The sequence below is a fragment of the Callithrix jacchus genome, chromosome 4 (genome assembly GCF_049354715.1).
Source record: "Callithrix jacchus isolate 240 chromosome 4, calJac240_pri, whole genome shotgun sequence".
Classification (NCBI taxonomy): Eukaryota; Metazoa; Chordata; class Mammalia; order Primates; family Cebidae; genus Callithrix; species Callithrix jacchus.
Window position 1 is genome coordinate 66,976,828 of NC_133505.1, and position 22,757 is coordinate 66,999,584.

A 22,757-nucleotide genomic window follows, 5' to 3' on the forward strand; every position below is an offset into this window, starting at 1 on the left:
CTATGGTCATAAAAAGTATCTCTTCTAAGATTTCTTTCCATCTGTAAAGTTATAAATTCTTTAGTTTTCTATTCTTTGAGTCAAACAAAACAAGTCCTCATAGGATCCTTACAAAACACAATCTTGGCTACGTTCTGAGTCTTTGCTAAGTCCTATACAATATACTTAAGGTACAGTGTACGGTATGGGTCTAAAACGAAAGACTGAGCTATAATGAAAGAAGGCAATTTCTTTGTAGCTTGCTATGAATTATAGATCATTTTATGCATTAGAGTATTGGGCAAAGCAGCCTACAGGACAAACACATATAACGGTAAACACACAGCTTTACGAAACTAGCCCTTTTCAAATCAACCCTGAAAAATGCATTTTTTTGTCTTTCATATGTCTACAAATTTCTCAAATTAATGAGGTCATTGACTTAAACACTTATTGTTGAACTATGATTTCTATACCAGTTTGGGGTTGTCAAATCTAATACTGGCTCTGCATATCAGCTTAAAATAAAAGTAATTCACCAGATGTTATATTAATCATTGAATTACATATTATCCAGGTGCTAAACGTAAGGGAAGACTAAGACATAAATCCCATCTTTGAAAAGTTCTTATCCTGGGGTTCTGGTAAATGTTTAATAATTGCCTCTCTAAAAAATTGTATCACACACATACATACAAATCATTGAATCTTTTACTGACATAAAGCACATGATTTACAAATAAAATAATTTGTTATAAATTCTATAAACATATAACTTCAGTGTGACTTGCAAATTTTTTTTGCAAAATCCACTATAAGCTTTTATAATTGTATTGCCACAATAGAATTCCAATATATCACAGCACAGATAAATGCTTATTATCTTATTCAGCAATGATATCAATATTATTGATAAACATGCATGGTTCTGACATGACTGTTACTTGACATTTTTATTTATGTTGACCAGTAAAATGGAAGTGAAATCTCAAATATCTATGTCAGAATTTTACATGTTTCTTAGTGATAGGAGCAACTTTGTTCTGAATTAGACAACAGTTTTGACATATTGGAAGAATATTAACTCCATTTCATGTTCCATTTATAATGTAAAGGCTATAGGGATAACACACTTTTAAATAAATAAAACGTTTGGAATTAGATAGTGGTTTTTGACATACTAGAAGAATATTTCCTCAATTTTGTGTTCCATTTACAATGTAAAAGCTATCAGCATAACAAACTTTTAAATAAAATCTGCATTATTAACGTTTTCTCTATAACTTTTTAATGTCTAGATAATGAATAAAACAAAAAGTAAAGTCCTGGCTTTTAGCATTTGCCAAAAGCTATTCACAAAATGTTCCATATTAAAAACAAAAACAAAAACACTCTTACCATAGGTGATTTTAAGCTGTCACCATGTTACCACTGAAAACAGATTTTGGAAGAGGTGAACATTAACACACCATTATATGTTATTTCCACTAAACAGATACACTAGACATAACTAACTGAAAGGGCACAGATTCTAATAAAATAGATATGGATGAGTTTCTATTCAATATAACCTATTACATTTTAAATTTATGTAATTCAATTGTTTGATAATGGCTGTGCTTAACAATCAATTTACAAAATTCCCAGAAGTTTTACAAGAAATCTCGTGAGACAGTATGAATCACCTCTAGTGATCACTGCTCTTGGTTACTAAAGAATATCAACAAATGTATATGCAATTGAAATGTCAAAGAAAGCACTCTAAGGGTACGTAACAGGTACTATGGAAGCACACTGGAGGAATGCCTAAATAGGTCTGAGGATTTCAAGAGGAATTTCTCAGAAAATTTGTTATTTGAGATTGGTATTTCAAGATGAATAAGTGTTTTTCAGGTGGACAAGCAGCTAAATTGAGAGCATTCTACTTCTAGGTGCACCAAGTGTGAATGCATGGCATTATGAAAATAAATTGTGTTTTGTGAGCTGCTAGTAGCTGGATCTAACCAAAGCACAAAATATCCAAGAAACAGTAGGGAGTTGGGCTAAAGAGCAGAAGGAGTCGGGTCTGAAATCTTTCCTATAACATGGTAAAGGATTTATCTATATTCAGTAAGGAAAGAAGCCATTGAAGGTTTCCAGGTGGTAGAATGACAAAATTTAAATAAACATTTTATTTGATTCAAAAATAAAAATTACCAGGGCTTTTTAGAGTAGGCAACATTTTCCTACCTTTTTCCTGAACATGTTATCACAGTTACTGTAAAGTCCCTGAATAACTTTAACATCTAAAATACCCATGAGTATTTTTTTCTCTTAATTTTTATTGATTTGTTATTGTTTTTAACACGTCTTAGGGTTTTTCACTGACTCTTGATATTGTGTAAGGTAATTACTGAAAGCTTTGGCAGATGGTATTTTCTTTCAAAAAGCATTAAATGTTTTCGTGACAGGTCATTAGGATAGCAACAGGTAAACTTGTTATCATTTAGAGTTGGTTTCAGGCACCTGGATATATGGGTTTAAGCTTAGACAGTCTGAGCTAGATATATGGCTCTGGTAGCCATCAACATATACATGGTAACCATAGTTGCCACCATTGTGCACAGTGTCCTCTGAGAGGAGAAACTTAATTTACTCAAAGCTCTATGTGAACACAATGTCCCAAGCACTATTTCTTCTCTAGGAGATAAGGGCACAAGGTCACCTATAGTAAATATATTTTGTAGAGAAAGACCCCACTTTATAAAAAAATAAATCAGTCTTGAATTTACCCAAAAGATACTGTTTATTGAAAGGCCTTATTAAATCCCCATGCCAATGTTTTTTGTTTTAACAGAGACCTGTGAAAATTTCTGGCTCTACTCTTATGTGCATTACTACCCCATAGATACAGAATCAAAAAGTTCCAAAAAAAAAAAAAAAGGAAATGTAAACAGAATATATGTTAAATTACCTCTAGATAGAGCTTTTCTAGTCAGCATTTGTTTATGGAGGCTAAGGTTTTTGAAGATTGCTTGTAATTCAGAAAAGGGAATCATCACAGAAAAATAGTTTAGAAACAACTCACCACGTATTTTAGAAAATAAATATGTTTTGAAAATATTGTATCACTGACAGTTCAGCTAATTTTAAAAAATAGTTTCAACTTTGATTTTAGATTCGGGGGTACATGTGCAGGTTTGTTACATGAATATACTGCATCATGCTGAGGTTTGAGGTATTAACAGTCCTATACTCAGGTAGTGAGTATAGGACTCAACAGGTAGTTTTTCTTTACCTATTTAAAAAGTGAAGTAGGACTGCAGGAAATTGCCATTTCTGTAAGTCAAAAATTGTCAAATATTGGCAATTTCCTAAGGTTCAACCTAATGCTAATATTAGAAACTGTGAAATTGACATGTTTTTGTCAACTAAAGAGAACAAAAGTGTCTTGTGATACCATTACGTTATTATGGCTTCTAGAAGAAAATCATTTAGAAATTTAATGATATGAAATGTCATCCTGACTATGTTATATACTCATTTTCTGTGAAGACTCTGAAAATTAGCAGGTCTTTGTGACAAATTTAGGATCTGTTCATTATTTTCACTTTGGATTTTATTTTCTATAAAAGGTTAGCAGGTATTAAAATAAAATATATAAAGGGAAATAATGTGGAATATTCTTATACAATTGAGAGAAAAATAAAGTGAAGGAAGCAATATTAATCAAGAACCATAAAAGATTCTATAATTAAGTAATTTAATTATGAGGGTCAAGATCATAAATTGTCATTGAAAACTAAAATGCTAGGCACAAAAGCAATTTGCAAATGCTGTCCTTTAATATTATTGAATGTAATTAACAGGTCAGATAGGAACTTCACATTTAACTTAGTTTATGAAGTGTGGCTAATTCTTAAAAGCATGCCCCTGTCTTAGCTTATTTCAACCATAAAATGCATAGCATGTCTACTTCATATATGATTTCTTGTTACTACAAAAACACATCATTGTAATGATTAAAAATTTAAAACATAAAATATTACTAAAACAAAAACTAAATGTACAATGCCAATGTTTTGATAGTTAATATTTCTTTAGGATGGAAATTATTCATGCTCGTATATCCTCTTGACCACAGGTTACTTATATTTTTCCATGTCTTTTTTTCTTAAAAATGTTACATTCAATCTCTGATATTGTTACATTCTATCTCTGATATTATATAGATGAGTTTTGTATAAAATAAGAAACATTTTAATGGTATGTTTCATCTCTTTTTTCCCACTGAAAGAATAACTCGGTTGCTGGCTTGGGAGAATATGGCAATTGTTCCTTCCCAGTATGTAGCTTTTGTTTCTGAGGCAACATGGTAAGTCATTATGTGTTCAAAATCCTACAAGAGCATAAAGGCCCATATCATCAATGAGGTCATTACACCTAACAGTTTAGCTCTACAATTAGGCAATATACTTTTAAGCCTTTGAAGTTTTCTATAGAAATCAGTAAACCAGTCTTTAATAAAAGGAAGTTACTCTGCACCTTCCTTTCCTTTGTAGATTGTAGCTGTTAAACAATTTTCCCTTATATATGTACACTCAATATGAAGGCTGAAAATTGCACATTTCTGAAATCTAGATTCTTTGGAAATTTAAGGCTCTCAAGAAACTACAAGACATCCTCTGACAGCCATGCATATGTAACCCAGTATTCTAGATTAACAAATTAATCTCTGGGGAGGCTAATGCTAACTTTTCAATCGGCCCAGTAAAATCAAATAACAAACCTCAAGAGACACACGTGGAAATTTTATATATTTAAAAATAAAATTAATAATATCCCATTCAAGGGAACACCATTCATAATCATACAAAACAAGCATACATTGGGAGCCGAGTAAGTGCCAGTACATAAAGCACTTATATACACAGTTACGTTGTTAAAACCAAGATCAAGCCTATATGACATGTTCTGTATCTTTACACCTACTTAACAGATTAGGAAAATGAGAAATATTTCACGAGACCATAGCCCACTAGGAAGTGTCGTGGCTACAATGTAAACTCAGTTCTCTGGCACTGTCTAGTATTGAATCTCTAGTTGCCTTACTAAAGGCCTAATATCATTAATGGCAAAATATAATTCTCATTTTAAATCATTTCAGTAAGTGTACAATGGTGGCACAAACTCAATTTGGGATTTTACTTGTTGAAACATGTACTGAAGAAAACTGAAAAAACATTTGGGGTTAGTAATTTTGTATTATATTCATAAAAATCAGTGTTTTATCTTTAAATTGATATGAGATTTTATAAGAATATAAAAAGTGAAGAACTATGCATATCTGGGATTTTAGTGTACTTTAAGTTAACAAGCTAGTTTGTTACTTGTCATGGATGCTGACAGAAAACATAACTCTTGGGTCAGAAACAAGGGACTTTATTACTTTTACAATAAAGTAAAAGTCAGAGCTTCATATTGGCTTATCCGACACCCCATGGAGCAATGCAAGTGGGTCCAGGTTAGATGCTTGTACACTCAGTGGGTTGTATTGCAAGGTAGGAACAGTGAGCTCATGGAATATTTAAAGTAAGTGGAAGCAAATCTGCTCTTATTTTGGGGATGGATACTAATCCGTTCCTTACGTTGCTAGCTACAAGAACAGTCTTGATAAATCACCCAGGTAAAGAGTAATTAGGGACTTGTGTGCCTGGCATAACCAGCCAGAAAGTGCTAGGATGCTCAGAGTCCATAGCAAATTGTGTCTCCTACCAAGAGATGAGTAAAACATATGAAATCTGGGAGTCCTTCAAAAGTGATTTGCTATATTGAGGAAGGAAGGGCAGATGGGTATACTGTATCTTTATTTATTTGATATTTGAAGGCTAGGTAAGCAGATGACAATATGTCCTATACTTTTATCTCTTCAGCAAAATTTACTGTTTTATCCTTTTTTATTCTGTATTCCTTTTTCTTCTAGAGTTCTATATAATGTTTTACCCAAGTGGAGTACCAGCCAGTAATCCTTTCTTACTAGGAGAAACAAACATGGTCAGTTGTGAGATACTATCTCCTAAAAAAATAGCTACTTTAGTAAGATTACCCAGTTCCTACAGAATGTTAACATTTTCTACCATAAGTTTCAAATCTGTTTCCCTTTTTTTGGAAAGAATTACTAAAAATTGATTTCCATAGTTTCTCAAGTTTCAAAGCTCATCTAACCATTTTTGGTGATGAACACTATTTAATGTGTTTTAGGTTTCTAAGTAGGTGACTCGTAATCATAGACAGCTGCACTAATTTCCTGTTAAAAAAGGAAGTGATATAATAAACACAAGTACAATGTAAATTCTAGATGAAAAAAATAATAAAACTTGGTGCCTGGTGGGGACAAACTAAAATTTGGCTATTTAGAGATTGCTTCTAGGCTGTACTTAAAATGAGATATCCTGAAATATTTTAGTTATTTTTCTCTAGTATGACATGAAAGGATGTCAACTTTGTAATTTTTGAAAATATTCAGTTGTCAGTAGGTTTCCTTCTACTCCCATTTTTATAAATTCCTTTTAACACCTTAGAAATTAGACAGCAATCTGTTCAACCCAGTTAACGAATAGAACTATGACTAATGAAAGTGGAGTTTAGAGTAATGAAATGCTAGTTTCCTAATGGATCTATTTTATATGAATACTTTATGTACTTCATATTGTAGGCATCCTTACTGCTTCAGAAGAGAGCCCAAAGCAAATGCTTTAAAGTCAGTGGCATAAGTTTCTAACGCCTTCTAATGCTCTCACCAGAAAGAGACAGATAAAATTGTTAATACTGTCATAACTAAGAACAGGATTAAGTTTTAGAAGACATCTCATGTTTTTCAATTCTAAGTACAAAAAGGTTAAAGATGAATACAAGGGCAGAGGCATATCTTACCATATTTCTAATAGAAATCCAATAGACTGGCCATACAAGAGAGTTGTGGTTGTTGTTTCTAAAAGAGTTTTTATTGCCATTTATCTATATAGTGACTTGAGGTGGCTGCTGTGTGATTTTTATTTTATTTATTTTATTTTATTTGTTCACACCTTTAAGTGGGGTTAAAAATACTTGATAACTGTTTTCTGCTTAACTAGATTGTCCTTAAGGGCAAAGAGTGCATGTCTAATATTTCTTTAGAAATTGCCCCATTTCCATTGTCCCACCAGTCCCTTAGACTTAGACTTAATGTTTTTTTTTCCCCAAAAAGATTTTATTTTATTTTTATTTTACTTAAAGTTCCGGGATACATGTGCAGAATGTGAAGATTTGCTACATAGGTATACATGTGCTATGTATATGGTGGTTTTCTGCTCCAATCAACCAGAAGACAGATAAAATCGTTAATGCTGTTAAGACTAAGAACAGGATCAAGTTTTAGAAAACACGTTTAGGTTTTAAGCCCCACATGCATTAAGTATTTGTCCTAATGCTGTCCCTCCCCTTGCTCCCACCCCTGACAGGTCCCAGTATATGATGTTCTCCTCCCCGTGTCCATGTGTTCTCATTGTTCAACTCTCACTTATGAGTGAGAACTTGAGGCATTTGCTTTTCTGTTCCCATGTTAGTTTGCTGAGGATGATGGCTTCCAGCTTTATCCATGTACCAGCAAAGGACATGGACATAGTATTCCCTGATGTATCTGTGCCACATATTTTTTGAAACAGAGTTTCCCTTTTGTAGCCAGGCTGGAGTGCAATACACAGTCTCAGCTCACTGCAACCTCTGCCTCCCAGGTTCCTGCCTCAGCTTCCCGAGTAACTGGGATTATAGGAACATGTCATCACACCAGCTAATTTTTGTATTTTTAGTAGAGACAGGGTTTCACTATGTTGGCCAGGCTGGTCTCAAACTCCTGACCTCAGGTTATCCATCCTCAGCCTCCCAAAGTACTGGGATTACAGGCATGAGCAACTGAGCCCAGCTGCCACATTTTCTTTATCCAGTCTATCATTGATGGGTATTGGGGTTGGTTCCATATTTTTGCTGTTGTAATAGTGCTGCAATAAACATACATGTGCATGTGTCTTTATAGTAGAATTTATATTCCTTTAGATATATACCCGGTAACGGGATTGTTGGGTCAAATACTATTTCTGAATGCTATTTCTCAAATGATAATACTCAAGATGGATTAAAGACTTAAATCTAAAACCCCAAACCATAATAACCCTAGAAGAAAACCTAGGCAATACCATTCAGGACATAGGCATGGGCAAAGACTTCATAACTGAAATACCAAAAGCAATAGCACAAAATCCAAAATGGACAAATGGGATCTAATTAAACTAAAGAGCTTCTGCATAACAAAAGAAACCATCATCAGAGTGAACAGGCAACCTACAGAATAGGAGAAAATTTTTGCAATCTACCCATCTAATAAAGATTTAATATCCAGAATCTACAAGAAACTTAAACAAATGTACAAGAAAAAACAACCCCATCAAAAAGTGGGCAAACAATATGAACAGACATCTCTCAGAAGAATTTATGTGGCCAAGAAACATATGAAAAAAAGCTCATCATTTCTATGTGTTTTATGTTGCTATTTTAGGACATAAACCAAAGTTTAAAATGTTGGCATCATCATGGCTGACCTCATTCAATTTCTCAAATTCAACCTGTGTTAGGCAGAGAATGAATTAGGAAAACAAAAACAAAAACAACATAAGAAATCAACATCCCATAATGATTCCTGCCATACTTCTTGGTGATATGTTGGTTGTTGAAAAAGATTTTTATAGCTTTAAATAACAGCATGATGATAGGATATGCCTATTTAATATTTTCAGATTTTTGCCCTGAAATACTTCAGTTCTGATCTTTTGTAATATTTTTTTTCAATTAGAAGGAATTTAAGAACCTATCACTTACATTGATAAATATAACGCAATTTTTACATATTATTTCACACAACCATCACTTTCTAATAAATTACGCAGGACAAATCCATATCAAAATGAAGTAATTAATTTTGTATACGCCAGTTAAGTAATTTTCATTTTCATGGAGACTATTTTTCTATTATATGGTACCAAATGTAACAAAACTGCCTTTGTTATCCTGAGAGGAAGGCATTTCTAATTGTTTTGGGATTCTTATGACTAAAAGTATATTAACAATGCCCTAGTAGTCATCTTTAACCTCTAGTACATAAGAGTGAAAAGCATGAATTGCCTTCTAAAATTTAATCCTGTTCTTAGTCATGACAGAATTACGAATTTTTTTTCCCAGAATGTTGTTTTCTATTGTAGCAGTGCTAATTAACAGATAAAATGTAAATGTTCAGGTTAACTAAGTTATTAATAATAAAGTATTCTGATACTATTTGAATAGAGTGGGGCCTCACTGCTATCTTAGGTTTAGTTCTGATCTTCAATATTTTATTTTTTAAACTGTTCTCTCCTGCTCTGGTAAAGGTATTTATTTATTTGCTCATTTGTTTTTGATACCTCAAACTTTGCTTAGGGCAGTGACTTAGGGTTACCCTGGAGACTAGAAGTCCTGGAGGCCTACCATGTAAGCAGGAAGAGGCCCTCCATCAACACTGCAAACAGACCAGCTCTATATTAAGTTCCACATGAGTTGTCTTTGAATAATTCTATCGGAAAAGGTTTCAAATATGTTGGTGTACAACATTGTGCTGTATTAAGCATTTTTCTATATTCTATTGTAATTACCAAATGTAAGCTATATGAGCTAAAAATATCAGTTTGCCTTATAGAAACCAAAATTTCCATGAAAGGACAATTCAAACTGCTATATTACTCTATTAACTATTTATTGTCTGGGTAGTGGTTCATTTCTTTTCAAATTTGGCATTGTGTTGGTTTATAATGTTAAAACTCCTGTTATACTATCACACTTAGCGACTTCATATATGTTAGTATAGTGCTGTCTGAGAGCTCTTTCTGTGCTAATGGAAAGTTTCTATGCCCTGTGCTATCGAATATGATATTCACCAGTCAGTGTGGCTAATGGGCACTCAAATGTAGCTAGTGTGACCAAGGAACTGAATTTTAAATTTTGTTTAAGTTTAATTTAATTTTTAATTTAAGTAGCCACAGGTGGCTACTGGCAACCTTGTTGGACATAGAATAACTAGTAAATAGATGTCTATGAAAATAGCTGATCAGAAATTTTTTAAATATCTATTTGCTTCTTCAGTTCATACTTAACTGTAGTTTGTAAAACTTAACTTAGTAAAAAGCATAAAAAGCCAAAGAACTTAGAAAGATAAATGATGTCAGTTTGGTAGCAAAATTATACTTTTTGAATCTAATCTTCATTTCTCATTCATTTTTTCCTGTCCCACTGTTTAAATTACCTTTGATTTTCTCTTTTGTGATTTTATGTGATTCAGCTTTTCAAAGATGAGATGAACAAGTAGCTTAGATAGCATTTTCTATAGGATCTACTTCTTTGGTAACACTCAACAATAAAATGAAGAAAATATTAATGACATCATAATCTCTAAGAGTTCTGGGGAACGTTTCAGTATACAAACACCGAACAATATCAAAGAGCAATGAGCATGGGGTCATGAAAACTTCTTGACTCTGCACGTATCTTTTTATAAATATTGGAAAGAATTAACAACAGGGAAAAAATTAGACCCGTATGTCCAAGTCTTTGATGATTAAAAGACTGTTATTTTAAAAGAAGACTCTTATGTTGTCAATCTATATTTGTTATTGTTTTATTATAAACTATTAGAATGACCTCTGAATTTTATGCTTAAGGCTTTCAGTGCCCATAAAAATAATAAAGAGGAGTTACTTTGAAGAATATAAAGGATCAGTGTGTGAAAAAGGGAGGACATGAGAAATACCTTATATGTGATATCTATTTTTAAAAGGCCACAGCACCAACAAGATAACATTCTTATTATGAGGAATATCTGAAATATAGAAAGAAGAAAACAGGGATTGACAAAAGCATCAAAAGAGACAAAAGGTCATTCTTTTAAAAGTCTCTGACATACTTAAATCTGAGGGATGCTCATGAGTACAGGCTTCCTTTAATTCCAGTGACAAACGGAAATTGAAATAAAACGAGCAGAGTAATTGTGATGGTGCTTGTACAAAGACTGATAAAGAAGGAAACAAGGGGAATAAGCCAGGCCAGTCTCCGGCATTCAGGCTCTTTTTAACTAGATCTCTGTTGGATCTTAAGACTTATAGCTCTGTAGCTCATAGGGGGATATGTCTTTCTGAAATTCTGCTGTTCTTACATGTACTGCATTATGTCTGGATTCCTATGTACCAGCACCATCTGTTACGCCCCTTCAATCTGCTAACCCACCAGAGGTGCCTGGCTTACTACTTCTACCACACTTCTTGAGGAATTAACCAAGTGTTTTCAGACAAATTCTAATTCTGTGCCTCTCTATCTCCTTTTCAATTTGCTTCATTTCCACCTTTCACATTTTTCTTATTTACTAGGGAGTAACTTTCTTCTTCTCATTTATGACCAGAGAAAAAAGCAAAAAATATCTAGGAGGCAACAAATCATCACAGGAGTAGTCAAATTTGACAAATGTTACAGTTCTTTCCAAGGTGGAAATTCTATGTTTCTAATTTGATCTTGAGTAACGTGCATAGAAAGTGTTAATATATTCATATTGAGAACAGTGCAAGGCAAACGATGACAATAATTATCATGATTGCTATTATTATCATATACCACTAAAACTACAGACATATAATTTTATATTACATTGTCATAATAGTGTAGTAAAAGAACTTGATTGATGTATTCTAATACCGGTACTAAATACTTGCATAAATTATTCCATTTATTGTTAAGAAGCTACTACTTATATCATAGCCATTTTACAACTGAGGATAACCCTGTATGATTTCTAAAGTACAACTGTCTAAAGGAACAGTGGCTCAATTTCTGATATTTTTGACTATACCCTGCATTTTTCATTGCTCTTTTTCAAAATTTATACTCAGTTTGCTAACTGCTGCAACCACTAATGGCTTAATGTTGATTCCTGCATACGGGGTAATATCTTCACATTTGTAATCATCTGAATTCCAGGGGCTTCTGATGATAATCTGCTAATCTGCCAAAGGGGTCCGACCATGGCAGAAACAGTAAGAATTGGGTATGAGATGAACTTCCTCAGGAGTCACACACAGAACAAGGTGCCCTATTGCAGGAGTGCAGATTTCATAATGTAAAACACAAGACGGTTGTGCAGAGAAAAGAGGACAAGGCCATCGGCTACCTGACACAAGGCTGAATTGTCTATGCTGCAACTCATCTTTAGAGGACTTCACATTTCCACAGAATAAACGTAGCACCTAAATGTTGCATGGTGCTATATTTTGTCTGGAAAAGTAGGAAGGAGCTGCTATTTTAATTTTAGGGATTACCCAAATTGGCACAGTCTGATTGATGGAATGGCCTGTTAACAGAAAAAGCTTGAGACAGTGTATTAATTCCCTAAAGCTGCCATCAGAAAATACCACAGACTGGGTGTTTTAGATAACAGACATTCATTTTCTCATAGTTCTAGAGGTTACAAGTCCAAGATCAAGGTGTCAAAAGTGTCAGCTTGTTTGATTTCTTCTGAGACCTCTCTCCTCAGCTTGCAAATGCCTGCCTTATCATTGTGTCTTCACTTGGTCTTTCCTCTGTGTACGCACTTTCTCTCTCTCTCTCTGTGTGTGTATGTGTGTGTGTGTGTGTGTGTGTTCTAATCTCCTCTTCTTGCAAGGACAAAATCATATTCAATTACAGTCCTCCCTAATGTCCCCATTTTTTTTAATTAATTACCTCTTTAAAGGTCCTATCCTGAAAATAGTCACATTCTGAGGAACCAAGTATTACAGCCTCAACATATGAATTTGTGGGAGGAAGACACAATTCAGCCCATAAGGAAGTAAGTCATCATAAATCACAGGAAGTGGTGGAAAGGCACTGAGATATCATGGGCCTGGAGATGGGGTTTGGGCCAAGTCTCATCAGATTGCCATGAGTCAGTCCTATGCAACAGTTAGATGACATCTGGACTAGTCTGCAAAATAAGGATCACTTTTTCTATTTCAAAGGTGAGAAGAATAAGGCTCACAGAGTTTAGTAACTTGTTCAAGATCTCATAGATTCATAAATAGCAGACACAGAAGTTGATCTAGCTTTATCTGATTCTAAATCCTGGTCTCTGTCTGTTAAATCATTAAATAGTGTCACTAAATCTGCTTTTCTCTAAGCTCAAACATACAACATAATTATAGCTAAAATACAAATAGGTATGTTATTCAGTCACATTATTCTTAAATTTGCATTTCATTAGCTCCTTCTAGTATTTTAATCTTGATTATAGACTTTAATAAGCTTAAAACAATTATTTCACTTGACATATATGTTTTGAGGCCTTGAAATGTGCTAGGCACTATTCTAGAGATTGTGGTATTAAAAAAAACAAACAAAAATCTCCATGCTATTTAGGTCATATTCTAGTTGATGGTTTAAAATGAAGACAGAGAATAAACAAAAAGATTAAACTGAGTATATATTATACTGTATGGAGATAGATACTATAGAGAAAATAGAACCAATTTTTTGAGGTGAGGGTCGGTATGTAAATTGTGATTAACGTAGTCAGAGCAGGCTTTCCTGAGAGGCTGAACACATTGTCTGAATGAGAGGATGTGTTCCGGATTAACAGAATAATAATTTTAAAAGCACACTTGTAGAATTCTATAGGAACCCAAGCTCCTAATTATCTTTCATTGGGTATTTTATTCATAAGCATTTTGTTCATCACTCTGTATCACACAACCAGCTAGAATTACATTGGACTTATTCACAGAATGGAAGGAAAGGCAGCACCAGGAACAATAAACTCACCATTCTTGTTGCTCCTTCTTTCTCCCTCACTTTTCCTCTCTCCCCTTCATTCTCCATTTATCATCCTTCTTTGTCTTTCAGCCACCTCCACTCAGCAGAAAACACAGCCCTCCCTGTAGCTGCTTTGCAGTCACATTATTATTTTATTTTTTTGTTGTTGCTGTACTTTAGGTTCTAGGGTACATGTACAGTCCTTTGTAGGGACATGGATGAATCTGGAAACCACAATTCTCAGCAAACTGACACAAGAACAGAAAATCAAACACCACATGTTCTCACTCATAGGCAGGTGTTTGAACAATGAGAACACATGGACATAGGGAGGGGAGCATCACACATTGGGGTTTGTTGGTGGGGGCCAAGGAAGGGACAGCGGTGGGGTGGGGATGTCGGGGAGGGATAACATGGGGAGAAATGCCAGATGTAGGTGACAGGGGGATGCAGTCACATTATTTAGTGGCTAACCAATGAGAGAAGAAAGCTTCGTCCTTGGTCTCAGTTTTCAAACTGACAATGAGGACCCTAATTAGCTTACGTCACAGGACTTGACCAGTGGTGGCACAACCACCAAACCATATGAACATTTCTCAGATAAAAGAGGATGATATTCTGGACAGATAAAAGTAACTGTTTAGTAGAATGGACATAAACATTGTTTTTAAACAGACAGAGGATTGCAAATCATAGCTCGGCTGACTTAATCAATAGGATCTTTTGCTCTTAGTGTGTAGTGTTAGAATTTTTATTTTCTTCCTTGGGAAAAAAAAATAGAAGAAGAAAGCATGAGGGTAAGAGGACAAGTGGGGATATGGCAGCCATTCCTATAACCCTTCAACTCTGCTATCTACAATGAAGGTGTGTTGTACAGTGGTGTGGTAGACTGATAATGGCATGAATGGTTATGTCCACATCCCAATCCCAGGAATCTCTAAATGTTACTTATTTGTAAGAAGTGTTTTTGCATGTATAATTAAGAATCTTGAGATGAGGAGATTGGCCTGTACTATACAGGCAGGCTTTAACTATCATCACAAATGTCTTATAAGTGGGAAGCAGAGCAAGATTAGACATGTGCAAAAAAGATGGAGCTAGAATTTGAAGTGTGATGCAGCCACAGCCAAGAAATGCTGACAGCCCCAGAAGCTGGAAGAAACAAAGGATTCTTTCACAGATCCTAGAAAGGAAACACATTCTCATGACACATTTATTTTGAATTTCTGGCCTCCAGAGAACTGTGAGAGAACAAATTTTTGTGGTTTTAAGCCATAAAGTTTGTGTAGCTTGTTACAGCAGCATTAGGTAACTAATACAGATATGGATGGGTAAAAAGCCAATATATCTGGAGTTCTTGGCAAGCTGAGAGGTAAAAAGCCACCTGTGTTAAAACAAAACAATGTAGCCAAGGCTCCTAGTGAAGGAACACAAAAACAGAATAACGACCTGACCCATTATTCATGAGTGGGGCAAGTGAACATTATAGGTTGGAGAGCTCGCCAGTCTTCAGTTGCATGTGTGCTGCACTTAACACTCAGTAAGTGAGCAAGTGAGCCTAGTATTACATCCCCAAAGTTCTGATTCTCTCTAAACTGAGGTACATGTTTGAGAATCCGGGTTACAAACCTGGGCAACAAATCCTGTCACACAAAGACAGGATTTCATGGGCTTATGGAAGTGACTGTCTTGAAGGCTCTGAACTATGCTTTATGCTTTTTTTGTATTGGCTTTCCCCTTGATGTTTCACCTTACACAGGACTTTGCTCATGGTATTTTACAAATCTAATTGATTATTGGAAAAAATGCAGTATTGTGTGTGGAGGCTACTTACTTCCTGTGGACTGGATATAAACCAAGAAATGGATGCAATAGAAAAAATGAAAAAAATATAGGAATGCATAGAGAAATTGAGGGAATGGGTTCTCTTTCTGGGTCCACGAGGGGGCATAGTTTTAAGGGCAAGAATTTCTCAGCGCCATGCCCCACTCCCATCTCTCTCCATCCAGGAGATTTAATGGTTTATGTTTGAATTTCAAGGGCACAGAAAGTAACTAAGCGTCAATTACCCCAGCAGAAGTTTAAAGGAACTTTCATTGGCCAGAGGAACTTGGGAAGGTGGGAATGTCTCCCAGGATAAATGACCCTGCTCCTTCACTCACGCTGGATTCCAGCTCTCTGGAATCCCCTCCCACATGGTGGGAACTCCCTTTCCCCTCTGGGATTTCCCCACTGGAATCCCCTTCCACACTCTTAGTGGAAGTCTTTCTCTTCTCCTTTTCTTTATCTTTTCTCTACCTAAATAAAATCAACTTTCTGCAACACTTCTTGGGTCTGATATTTACTTTTATGAGCATATGGCACACCTGCAATGGTCCCATCGCTTAGTCTTTAAGAGGTTGGAGACCAAGAACCCACAGCATTCTCCCGGGGGAGCTGTGCCTCACCAGCACCCAAGGAAAAAACCCAGTTACACAATCAGTAACCAAGAAGTACACATTCAGTGATGTCTTTATAAAATTATAATTTTGAAGGCTATTGTAAGGCGTTGCTCTGCTAAAATGAAAATAATAGCAGTTTTTCAGCTCTTAGCATTAGTGGATAGAACACTTTCAACATCCTCCAGCAATTTTCACTGCAATTTTGATGTCAATACTAAATTTATAATAGAATCTAGTACAATCTAATGTCTATTTGAGCTAAAATGACATATTCATCTATTTTACATCTAATAAATCAGTATGTCAAGGGATTTTGCAAAGGCTAGACCTTCAGGCAGTTTCTTCTCTAAACAGCTTGGGGGATAACATACATGTTATCCTCCATGCAGGATATTATATTTGAGTTCAAGAATGTGTGAAAATGGAGCATCTTTAGGGATTACCTATAAAGTATTTTTAAAGAAATGCTTTCAAAATTAGGTATTAAAATAATTATTTAATAGAATATCTTGCTGTTTTATCTGGGCCCCATCCCAACGTTATGACTGAATTGATCTGTTTTAGGTACTGAGCATTGGTGAGTTCTTAAAGTTCTTCAGGTTATGGAGATACATAGACAGTTTGGAAAACCATTGCCTTAGAGGCTTATTAGTCCTGACCTAAGAAGAAAACCTCCTAATGAGGCTAAAAGTTCATCAAAACTAGTCTTCAGAAAAACAGAGCCCATAAAATTTAATTGCCATGAGAACCTAAGCAGTTCCTGAGGTCAACTTGAGTATGTGTATAAAATTCAGTAGATTATTTTGGAAATGTACTATAATAATTGAATGGGTGAGGGTCCAATAAAGACTTACTGGGCCAGTAGGTGGAGTTAGAGACCACCAATGCTGTGATTTGAAAACTACTTGTTCTGTGGTCTTTCACTTTTCAATGATTAAGCAACATCTTCTAGTTCATGTCCTGCTTTTAAGGAAAATAGTGGGTATTGTTAAGAGTGACACATATTATTATTGTGCTTAGTATATCAACATCATTATTGACTAGCATATTACAGTGGCTTCTGGCAAGGAAAGTTTATGCATTGAGACATTTTCTAAACCAGACACATAGTTTTGACAAGTCTAATAGACTTATGGATATAATAATTGAATTACAAACTAATTTTTATTCATACATATTTATGGAGTGCTTACTATATGTCAAGTTCATTATGAATATTTATTTATTTCAAAATGGAATCTTGCTGTGTTGCCCAGGCTCAAATACAGTGGTTTGACGTTGGCTTACTGCAAACACTACCTCCCAGGTTCAACTGATTGGGGGTAATTTTTATGTGTTCAGTAAATACGGGGTTTCGCCATGTTGGCCTGGCTGGTCTCCAACTCCTGACCTCAAGTGATCCACCTGCCTCAGCCTCCCAAAGAGCTGAAATTACAGGCGTGAGCAAACATGCCCAGCCTCATTATGAATTTTAGTGTTTCAGAGTTTACATATGACTAATCTTGAGCACCATTCATTCTCAATTTGTGGAAATCTTTAGGAAATAAACAGCTGTACATTTTACTAAATGGTTAGACTTGAAAAGAAAATAGTTTAACTTAGAGTAATTTCACAAACATTTTTCAAGTGTAGTTTGACATAGGTGCAAACTAGTGTGTAGACACAGCTATGCACCAGTGCACTTATCACCACATCAAGATGATGAACATATTCGTCATCCCCAATGTTTTCTCATGCCATTTTGTAATTCCTCTCTCCTTTCCCTCTCCACTCTGGCCTCTTTCCTCAGGCAACTACTGATCCGCCTTCTGTTACTATGATGGCTACTGATCCATGACTTATCTAACAATGTACACTAAAAGTATTTATATTTCCATGTAGTTGTATTTTATGGTTTTGCATTTGTCTATTTTTTGTGATCCTGTCCTTTATGTGCTTCTTAAAAACATGCAAGTTAAAATGCAATGCCCATTCCTCTTATACAGTACATTTCTAAATGCAATTAAGAAAGCAGTTTTAATAGTAATTCAAACTTTCTTACCTCTCATAAGGTAAAACATTATAAAGATACTATTAAAATAGATTTACTAACCTTAATTCTTTTTGAAGTTTTTTTTTTTTTTTAAGATACAGGAATTTTGTTTAGTTTGTTAGGTTTTTGGAGTACTCCTAGAGTTAACCAGGTCTCTTTGAAGATGCAGTCAAACTCACTAAGCCATATGTTTTCCAGTAGGTAATTTATTTCTTGGCTAAACACCAGAAACTATTTGGGAAAATGTTTGATCTCTTTCATTTCCCTTGTTAGCATGATTCAACCTCGGGTCATGCTAAACAGGCAGGCCCTCTGATACAATGATGGGCATCATAATAGAAGGATTTGACTAATCAACAAAAATTAAATGAACACTAGCAGCCTAAAGGAGCCAGAATGTGTGAAAAGGATTGTCTATTTCCTCTTTAATTAACTTTTGTCTTTGCCCAGAACATGCTATATTTTAAGACTGGCAAAACTTTCTCAAATGTCTGAGGCTTCCGGCAAACTTGACTTACGGTAAACGAATTCAGCTTTCTTGTATTTGTTTACTTATTCACAAAATAATTTTGAAAAAATAATGTACACTTAAATACTTTTTCCTTAATGTTGAACCTTATCTAAAAAATGAGCTATTTAAAAAGAATGCTGTATTTTTTTTAATGAGGTAATTCAATTATATATTGTGCTAAACATCCCAAAGACTTTTTAGGTAAGATAAATTCAATAAATTTGTAATTGTTTCTGTAAAAGCATTTGTATTGTTCTTATAGAGAAGATTTGCAAGCAAGTAGAGAAACAAAAGAACAAGCCTCCAAATTGTTATTGATACTAGTAAAACAATTAGGACTTTGGAGAGGATGATTTCTAAAAGAAAAGCCATTACTGGGCTGACTGAGGTGGCTCATGCCTGTAATCCCAGCACTTTGGGAGGCCAAGGCCAGTGGGTCGCTTGAGCACACCAGCCTGGGCAATGTGACAAAACCTCATCTCTACAAAAAATACAAATATTAGCTGAGTGTGGTGGCATGTGCCTATAGTCCCAGCTACTTGGGAGGCTGAGTGGGATGATCACCCTAACCTAGGGAGGTGGAAGCTGCAGTGAACCTTGATCATGCCAATGCACTCCAGTCTGGGCAACAGAGTAAGACCCAACCTCAAGCAGAAAAAAAGGAAAAAGAAAAAAAGAAAAGCCATTATCAACAGAATAGAATATCATATATTTTAGGAATATTTTATGATATTCCTGGTTTTAGCTTATTTGAAATGAAAACACAGAATCACAGAAATTAATAGAAAACCAATAATTTGGCAAACCATCTTCATATTAAGCATAAAATTTAAATATATTGACAAGTATAACACTAATAGATTTATTCAACGACACATTTGGAAATGCCATGAAGAAATGCTTAAACAGTTTCAAAACATTCTTATATAATTGAGAGGCAAAGATCATTGCTTTTTATATTATATGTTGCTTATTATTAATATAAAGCTACTTTTAGTGGTAAGATTCAGGCAAATAGTCAGGATTGAAAGGTATTGAAAATGAAATTGCAGCAGCTTTGCCAGCTGAGTATCTTCCACAGCTACATTTTTGGGACGAGCTTCATACGCTATAGGGAACAGCTATTTCTGTTGCCTTTTAGCTAAGGTTTTCCAGAGAAATTGTCTTTAAGCTTACAATATGTGGTCAATGAAGAGATTAATGCCTGTCCAATGCAAATCAGGATGCAGATCAGAGAAAGATGTTGTCAGTCACAGAAGCTCTCCTCTTTTGGAATTAATCAGGGTGGCTGGGTTTCAATTTAACTGACACTTTTGACTATTACATGTTTTAGAAAACAAGTACATATCTGCTAAGCTGTTCCTATAAACGCCTATTGATTTGGTGCCAGTGACACACAGTATTTGTTTATAGTTTCTATTTTAATAATATGCTGGTGATATCAGCTTATAAAATTCTAATGGTTCATTTTAATTTGGGAGATTTAGACTCACCAACTAATATGTTCCTGAATATTTACAAAATGGAATTGCAGATCATTGCATAAGGAATCTGGTACTATTTTTCTGAGGACTAACACCATAAACGTCAAATAAATATCACCTAGCACAGGTTCTTTATATCTACTGATGGAAATTATTTTAAATATATACTTATGTACTAAAGAAAACTGCTATTATAATATGATGCAGTAGAGAACTAAAGATATTGAAATCAGATTCTTATTTGAATTTTGGCTTTAACATCATTCTATTTTGCAAGATGGTTATACTTATACATACATTGTATTTGGGGTGGTGGAGGAGAATTTGAGTTAATCTGCACAGCTAAATATGAATGCCCTGGCACCATAAAATCACACAGGATCTAATTTGTCCTTTTAAGCTTTAAAAAGTCATTTTTCTGTAATATCTATTATTACTAACAAAAATGTAAGTTCAGCTCTAATAATAAATAATGGAAACATAAATCAAAATATCATGTATTCCCCTTGATCTAAAGGGTAATAAACAAGAATGAAAATTCTTGGTGTTTTTCATTACAAACGAGCAATCTTTAGATACTAATACACAATGATTTAAACTAGCAAAAGGGATAATTTTCATTTGGTTATTTTCATACATTTCAGTGATCAGCTTAGCATAAGTCAAGGATGCAGTATTCTATGAGAATAAAATAAATTGAGAATTGGGAGAAATTCACTAGAAAGGTAAAATTCTGCACAACTTTTCCATAATTAATTATCAGATATGGGTATGGATAAACTGGATACATTTTCCTCCCTAGGTTTTTGTCCTGGGAAGAGTCTACTGGGAACTTGTATATCCCAAACAACAGGGCTGGCTCTTAGTCATTAATATAGTTTGGATATTTCAGCCTTCAAAACACATGTTAAAATTTGATCCACGATGTTGGAGATAGGGCCTAATGGGAAGTGTCTGAGTCACAGGGGCAGATCCCTTGTGAATGGCTTGGTGCTGTCCTTATGGTAATGAGTGAGTTTGCTCTATTAGTTCTTCTAGAGCTGGTTGTTTGGATCTTGCACTTCCCTCCCCTCTCTCTTGCCTCTCTGACTTTCCATGTGATCCCTGCACATGCTGGCTCCCCTTCACCTTGTACCATGATTGGAAGCAGCCTGAGGCTTTCACCAAATGCCCAGTTTTCCAGCCAACAGAATTGTCAACCAAATAACCTTTCCTTTATAAATAACCTTAGCAACACAAGTGAGCTAAGACAGCCAGTAACAGCATAGTTTCACACGAAAAGAAGCTCAAAGACAATGTTGGTATCAGAAAAACAATCAGCATTGAAAGTCTCTGAAACAGGTAGCAACAAAGCCTATATCACAAAATAGAAGGTTCTACTGAAATTTTATTTACCCATCTCTCTCAAAATCCTTTTCTTTTTTTTTTTGCCTTCCCGCTCAAGCAAGCCAGCAGCAGGGATGAGCGGTAGGGAGAAGGTAGCTCTTCTGCCTACTCCTTGGCTTTTAGTCTCCCTTCCTCACTTCGTGTCCTGCTTTCGGGATGTATTCTGTCTACTCTTCAATGAGTAGCTCCATGATTTTGCTAATATATATTAACATAACCTCCTTCCAGTTGCCCATTTCCCATCATATATGGTCTCAGACAGAACAAGAGAAAGTCAAGGAGCTGAGCAGAGAAACCCAGGAAATCTGCTATAAGTGGGGAGTGGAAAAGATACTTGGAGACTCCAAGACAGTGAAGGTGTTTGTTTGATCACTGGAGTGTTCTTCCACCTTGGGAGAACTTGGCTTAGTAAATATCATGGAATAAATACATAATTGCATTTATGTATACATGATTGTATTCAAAATGGGCTTAATAAATATCATGGAATAAATACATAATTGGATAAACAAACAATATTTATACATTAGCATTCTGATTCCTAATGCTGTTGTAGCTCTAACTTGTATACTGTGGAGGCAGTATGTGTAGGCCTCTCAGATTTTGTTGCGAAGAATATGGAACATTGTCTCAATGTAGATGGAAGGGACAGGGGTAAAATGAGAGGCCAAATGTTCCTGAGAGATTCTGTTGAGCAGTAGTAAATGTGAATTTCTAACCAAGTTCTAAAATGAATAGAGAGCATTAGGAATCAAATAAGAGATCATTAGGATCCCTTTCAGAGTTGAAAAAGGGCAAGTGTACAGAATAAAACCTTTGCAGGTATCATATTTTATACAATGAAAGTACACATGAGGCATGCAATATTGAAATCAAATCAATAATAATAGGGAACTACTTTTTTTTTTTAAACTAGAGGTGACACCTTACCACTTTAGACACATGGAAACCTTAAGTCATTTTATGATTGTCCTTCCACAACGGCCAATTTTGAATTTCTCTTCATAAGTGGGTTGATAAAAACTATCTTTTTTTAAAAATAAATTTTATTTTAA

General features: G+C 34.9%; 1 protein-coding gene and 1 long non-coding RNA gene across 15 annotated transcripts in view; one reads left to right on the forward strand and one right to left on the reverse strand.

The window, feature by feature from the left end:
* LOC103792483 (uncharacterized) overlaps positions 1–22,757 on the forward strand; it is a 576,568-nt gene that overhangs the window by 465,518 nt on the left and 88,293 nt on the right. The window contains exon 3 of the long non-coding RNA XR_008480695.2: positions 4,256–4,333. This is a non-coding gene — a long non-coding RNA (uncharacterized LOC103792483). The remainder of the gene's footprint in view (positions 1–4,255; positions 4,334–22,757) is intronic.
* Positions 1–22,757, reverse strand: part of KHDRBS2 (KH RNA binding domain containing, signal transduction associated 2) — a 656,950-nt gene that overhangs the window by 117,444 nt on the left and 516,749 nt on the right. The window lies entirely within an intron of this gene.